At 42.2% G+C, this 6838-nt stretch overlaps 1 non-coding gene across 1 annotated transcript; it reads left to right on the top strand.

Annotated features, from left to right (window-relative positions):
• Positions 1–5839: 5839 nt before the first annotated feature.
• On the top strand, positions 5840–5946 carry LOC133807681 (small nucleolar RNA R71). The gene has a single exon (XR_009879581.1). It is a non-coding gene; the product is annotated as a small nucleolar RNA R71 (small nucleolar RNA).
• Positions 5947–6838: the final 892 nt, after the last annotated feature.

The following is a 6838-nucleotide window of genomic DNA, read 5'->3' as shown; positions in this document are numbered from 1 at the left end:
AAATTCCATTTACGTCGCACTATTTCAGCTTTGATAAGTTCATAACCAGGGTGTTGTACAGCAGGGGCCTCATTAAGGTCAAACCCCCTTTCCCTTACCACCGATCTTTTATAAATCATTTTAAACAACTCGGCAGCGTCCTTATTGACAAATAAATTAGTGTCATACTCAGCTGGGGCAGGTGGTGTTGGTGGTGGTTGAGTGCGTGATGAGGATGCTTTCTTGGAGGAGGTGCCTCTAGGGGGATTTCGCTTAGGACCCATAGTGTCTTTCAAAAAGAAGAACCAACTAAACCCCTAAATATGCTCTCAAGAACTTGAGTATAATTTCCTTTTGGTGTCACTCCCCCCAAACTTACTAATTACCACAATCAACAGCCCCAAACACTAATTACCACAATCAACAATTGGCAAAACCCTTAATCTTCTTACAAGAAACACATAGAACAATCCACAACACCACAATGCAATCTAATTCTCCAATCAAAAGCATTAGAATAGAGAGGATACACTTACTTGAATGGCACAAAAATTCTTCTTTTGGTCTCCTTGACTGATTGAAGTCTCAAAAAAAATTAGAGAGAAAAAGAAGTTTGGAGTGTGATGTAGATTGTGAGAGTGAATGAATGAAACAATGTCTGATTTAGGGATTTTTATCCCAATTTTCGGACTAGGGCCGCGACATTACCTTGACTATGCCGCGGCCCGCATAAAATTTCCAGGATGGAATGCCACGGCCCTCTCAAACATATGCCGCGGCTCGCCTTGTTATCCTGGGAAAATTGGGGCTTAATGCCGCGGCCCTCCTCAGCCATGCCGCGGCCCGCCCCTATACTGCCAAATCCGTGGGCCTCTGGAACCCCCAATGCCGCGGCATCATATGGCTATGCCGCGGCCCTTAAGGAATTTTTGATTTTTTTTTTTTTTGATTTTTTAAAGTTTTTTTTCATTTTTCACGTTTTTCACGATTCTAAAAGTCTAAAAAAAAAACCAAATATCCATTGTTTACAAAAACAAAAGTAAAATAAATAACAAGTAAAATATAGGGTGCCTCCTACAAGCGCTGTCGTTAACGTCATTTAGCCGGACGCTGAACCCCTCTTCAGAGAGGCTTCAGAAGGAGGATAGACTTCGCTTGATCAAAACTACCACCCAAGTAGGGCTTCAATCTCTGACCATTGAATTTAAAGGAATCACCTGAGTTTCCCCGAACTTCTACAGAACCATATGGAAAAACTTGAACTACAGTGAATGGCCCTGACCATCTTGACTTCAGTTTGCCAGGAAACAGCCGCAGTCTTGAATTGAAAAGAAGTACCTGCTGCCCTGGTTGGAACTCTTTTCTGATTAAGTTCTTGTCATGCCAAGCCTTTGTTCTTTCTTTATAAATCTTGGCATTCTCATAAGCCTCATTTCTGAACTCGTCAAGTTCATTCAGTTGCAACAGTCTTCTTTCACTAGCGGCACTCCAATCATAATTTAACTTTTTCATAGCCCAGAATGCCCTATGCTCCAATTCGATTGGTAGATGACATGCTTTACCAAACACCAACCTGTAAGGAGACATGCCTATTGGTGTTTTGAATGCAGTTCTGTATGCCCAAATCGCATCATCTAACTTCTTCGACCAATTTTTCCTCGAACTGTCAACGGTTTTCTCAAGGATGCTCTTGATTTCTCTGTTCGAAACTTCAGCTTGCCCATTTGATTGAGGATGGTAAGGCAAAGCTTTTCGGTGATAAAATCCATAACGATCCAGCAGTGCATCCAGTTGCTTATTCACAAAGTGTTTCCCTTCATCACTAATCAGAGCTCGGGGAGTGCCAAATCTAGTAAAAATATGTTTATGCAGAAAATTAAGCACAGTTTTACCATCATTGGCTCTAGTTGCTGCAGCCTCCACCCATTTGGATACATAATCCACTGCCAATAGAATGTATTCATTGTTGTAAGATGGTGGAAAAGGCCCCATGAAATCGATGCCCCAAACGTCAAACAGTTCCACCTCAAGAATCCCTTGTAAAGGCATTTCATTTCTCCTTGAGATATTACCAGTTCTCTGACATCTATCACAAGCCTTGACAAAAACATTGGCATCCTTGAATAATGAAGGCCAATAGAAACCACTTTGTAATACCTTAGCCGCTGTTCTTGATGCTCCAAAATGCCCTCCGCATTGTTGAGTATGACAGTGATTAAGAATGGACTGCATCTCTTCTTCAGGAACACACCGTCTGATAATCTGGTCAACACAGTGCCTATAGAGAATAGGTTCCTCCCAATAGTAGTGTTTCACCTCAGAAAAGAATTTCTTTAATTACTGCTTTGACATTTCAGAAGGCACAATTTTTGCAACCAAAAAGTTCACTATGTCTGCAAACCACGGGACAGCTAAAGTCTCACTTACCCCAAATAACTGCTCATCAGGAAAGTGATCATTGATTTGCACTGCTTTCTTATTTTCAGTCTCCTCCACCTCAAGTCTAGAGAGATGATCAGCTACCACATTCTCTCTGCCCTTCTTGTCACGAATCTCCATGTCAAATTCTTGAAGCAACAGAATCCATCTAATCAGGCGGGGCTTGGCATCTTTCTTTGACATCAAGTATTTAATGGCAGAGTGATCAGTGTAGACAATCACCTTGTTACCAATCAGATATGGTCTGAATTTTTCGCAAGCAAACACAATAGCTAGCAACTCTTTTTCTGTAGTGGCATAATTCAGCTGAGCATCATTTAGAGTCCGACTAGCATAGTAAATAGACCTGAATACCTTGTCAATTTGCTGTCCCAGAACTGCCCCCACTGCGTAATCACTGGCATCACACATCAACTCAAAAGGCAATTCCCAATTCGGAGCTATCACAATTGGAGCAGAAATAAGCTTTTCTTTCAAGAAATTGAACGCCCTCAAACATTCGTCATTAAAATCAAAGACAACTCCATTCATAAGCAGATTCGAGAGAGGCTTTGACACCTTTGAGAAATCTTTGATGAATCTTCGATAGAACCCAGCGTGACCAAGAAAACTTCTAACTCCTTTGACTGAAACTGGTGGAGGCAGCCTTTCAATGGTAGAAATTTTCGCTCTATCTACCTCAATTCCCTCACTTGAAATTTTATGGCCAAGAACAATCCCCTCTTTCACTATAAAATGGCATTTCTCCCAATTCAACACCAGATTAGCCATCTCACAACGACGCAGCACGTTCTCCAAGTGACCCAAACAGAGGTCGAATGATGAACCAAAAACAGAGAAATCATCCATGAAAATCTCAATACACCGGTCTACCATGTCTGAAAATATGGCCATCATGCACCGTTGAAATGTTGCAGGGGCATTGCATAGTCCAAATGGCATTCTCCTGAAAGCAAATGTGCCATAAGGACATGTGAAGGTTGTTTTCTCTTGATCCTCTGGTGCAATAGCGATCTGATGATACCCAGAATACCCATCCAAGAAACAGTAGTAGCTATGGCCTGCCAATCTGTCAAGCATCTGATCAAGGAAAGGCAAAGGAAAATGATCCTTCCTTGTTGCCTTATTGAGCTTGAGGTAGTCTATACAAATCCGCCACCCCGTTACAGTTCTTGTTGGAATGAGTTCATTGTTCTCATTTTTCACTACAGTCATTCCACCCTTCTTAGGTACCACTTGCACAGGGCTCACCCATGCACTATCAGAAATTGGGTAGATCACCCCAACATCCAACCATTTAAGAATTTGCTCAAGTACTACATCCTTCATGGCTGGATTGAGTCTTCTCTGGGCCTCTATGGATGGCTTGCTATTCTCCTCCAATAAGATTTTATGCATCACTGTCGCTGGGCTTATTCCTCTAATATCTGCCAAGGTCCACCCAATGGCCAATTTATGCTCCCTTAAAACCCTCAACAGTTTCTCCAATTCTATCTTTGACAGGTCAGCTGACACAATGACCGGTAAAGTTTCATTCTCTCCCAAATAAGCATATTGCAAGTGATCTGGGAGGACCTTTAATTCCAACGGTGGTGGCTGCTGAATGGAGGTTAGCGGTTTATCAGTCGCATCCGCTAATTCTTGAAACTTCTTCCAATATGGTTGGAAGGAGTTTATCAATTTTACACATTCTCTGATCTCAGCATCATCATCATCATCATCATCGCCCTCATCACCCAATAATACTGCCTCTAAGGCATCACTGCTCATCCTTCTCTTGCAGATTGCCTTTTCTATCACATCCACACTAAAGCAACTGTCACTAGCCACCGGATACTTCATAGACTTGAAGACATTAAAGACCACCTCATCTCCTTGAACTCTAAGCTTAAGCTCTCCTTTTTGAACATCAATAAGAGCTTGGCCTGTGGCTAGAAATGGCCTACCAAGAATAATGGGGACATCTGTGTCCTCCTCCATGTCCAGAACAATAAAGTCAGCAGGAAATATGAACTTATCCACCTTCACAAGAACATCCTCAATAATACCTCGTGGATGTGTTAACGATCGGTCTGCGAGCTGTAAAGTGACAGTTGTTGGTTTTGCCTCCCCCAAACCAAGTCTTTTAAACACAGATAAGGGCATCAGATTGATACTTGCCCCCAGATCACATAAGGCGTGCTTGCATTCAAACTTGCCAATGGTGCAAGGTATGGTGAAACTCCCCGGATCTCTCAGCTTTTGGGGTAACTTCCTTTGTAAAATCGCGCTGCACTCTTCAGTGAGTGCAACAGTCTCATAGTCCTCCATTCTCCTTTTCTTTGACAAAATCTCCTTCATGAACTTAACATAACTGGGCATCTGCTCCAAGGCCTCAGCAAAAGGAATGTTTATGTGCAGCTTTTTAAACACCTCAAGAAACTTAGAAAACTGTTTATCAAGGGTAGTCTTTCTAAGCCTCTGAGGGTATGGAACTCTAACTGGCTGCTCAATGACAACTGGGGGACTCTGTTCTGACTTTTGATGGTCTTCAGTAACCCTTTCTGAATCAGACTGTGCACCCATCTCTTTTTTCTGAACCACTGCCTGTGGAGGTCTAGGCTGCTCTGTTTGCTTCCCACTCCTCAGAGTAATTGCCCGAACTTGCTCCTTGGGGTTGACTTCAGTATTACTAGGCAAGTTTCCCTGGGGTCTGTTATTGAGCATATTGGCCAACTGCCCAACCTGTGTCTCAAGGTTTCGAATAGAGGATCTGGTCTCAGTCATAAATTGAGTCTGAGTATTAGTAAGAGTCAATAGGGCAGCTTGCAGTTCATTAGGTCTCTCAGGTTGAGGCATTGATTGTTGAGGCCTAGGCTGCAGTGATGACGAAGCTTGATTCATAGGTGGCTGAGGCATGTTATTCTGAAACTGGCCCTGAAACTGAGGTTGTTGGCCTTGATTATTCTTCCACGAAAAATTTGGATGATTTCGCCACCCTGGATTGTAGTTGTTGGAGAATGGATTATTGAGTGGCCTCTGAAAATTTCCCACCGCCTGAACTTGAGCATGATCCATTGGGGTGTTATTCATACAGATAGGGCACTGATCGACAGAATGAGAACCACCACACATTTCACACCTCACTACCATCTGAACTGCATTAGCAGATACACTGCTCTGTTGCAACTGCTTGGTCAAAGAGGCTACTTGCGCTGTTGAAGCAGTGATTGCATCCAGCTCATGCACCCCAGCTACCTTTCTAACTCCTGATGATCTTTCCTTAGACCACTGATGGTTGTTTTTAGCCATGTCCTCCAACAGCTCATAAGCACCAGTTGCGCTCTTGTTCATAAAAGTGCCACCTGCTGCAGCATCAATAATGGTTCTGGTTGTCAGACATAAACCATTGTAGAAGTTCTGTACTAGCATCCACTGTTCAATGCCATGATGAGGACACCTTCTCAGGAGTTCCTTAAACCGTTCCCACGCCTCATATAATGACTCTCCGTGATTCTGGCAAAAGTTATTTATCTCTCCCCTCAATTTAGCAGCTTTGGACGGAGGGAAGAATTTGGACAAAAATTTCTGAGCTAGATCTTGCCAGGTGACAATAGAGTTTGGCTGCAGAGAGTTCAGCCAAATTTTTGCTCTGTCCCTTAGAGAAAATGGGAAAAGCCTGAGCTTGATTGCGTCATCACTCACTCCATTGTATCTGAAGGTCCCACATAACTCCAGAAAATTGGACAAATGGGTGTGAGGATCTTCAGAGGGTAACCCATTGAATTGCACAGAAGACTGCACCATTTGTAGAATAGCGGGCTTTATTTCAAAGTTGTTGGCCTCTACAGTTGGTGGGCATATACTATTTTGTACTCCCGTCAGAGTGGGTAGCACATAATCTCGCAGGCTCCTCTCAGCATTGGTCTGAGCCTGAACCCCTCGTACAACTCCAGGAGTTTGAACATTCCTGTCATCCCTTTCATTCTGTGCCATCTTCACAGATTTCTGGGCCTCTCTCTTGTTCTTTCTGATTTGATTGCAAGACTTTTCAATCTCAGGATTCAGAGGAACAAGTGTGTCCTTTCCTTTTTTGCCACGCATATACCAAAATTCACCTGAGATAGATAAATTAAGCAACTAAACAGATTAGATACAAGAGAAATTAAAATCAAATTAGAATAAAAATTAATTAGACTGATATTGATAATTATTTTCAGTCCCCGGCAACGGCGCCAAAAACTTGTTGCGATAATTTTGCTATGCAAGTGCACACAGTCGCAAATTCGTAATAAAATGGTAAAACCAAGTATCGTCCTCAAGGACTGATTTATCAATTACCAGTCAATTAATTTCTTGTTCTATTTGATGAATTGAAATTCTTGATTTTTATAAATTGCAGAAACAATAATTGAAAATTGAATAGAATAACAACTAATAG

Source organism: Humulus lupulus, chromosome X (assembly GCF_963169125.1).
Source record: "Humulus lupulus chromosome X, drHumLupu1.1, whole genome shotgun sequence".
Lineage (NCBI taxonomy): Eukaryota > Viridiplantae > Streptophyta > Magnoliopsida > Rosales > Cannabaceae > Humulus > Humulus lupulus.
The sequence above is the reverse complement of the archived record's forward strand: the minus strand, read 5'-3'. Positions and strand labels throughout refer to the sequence as shown.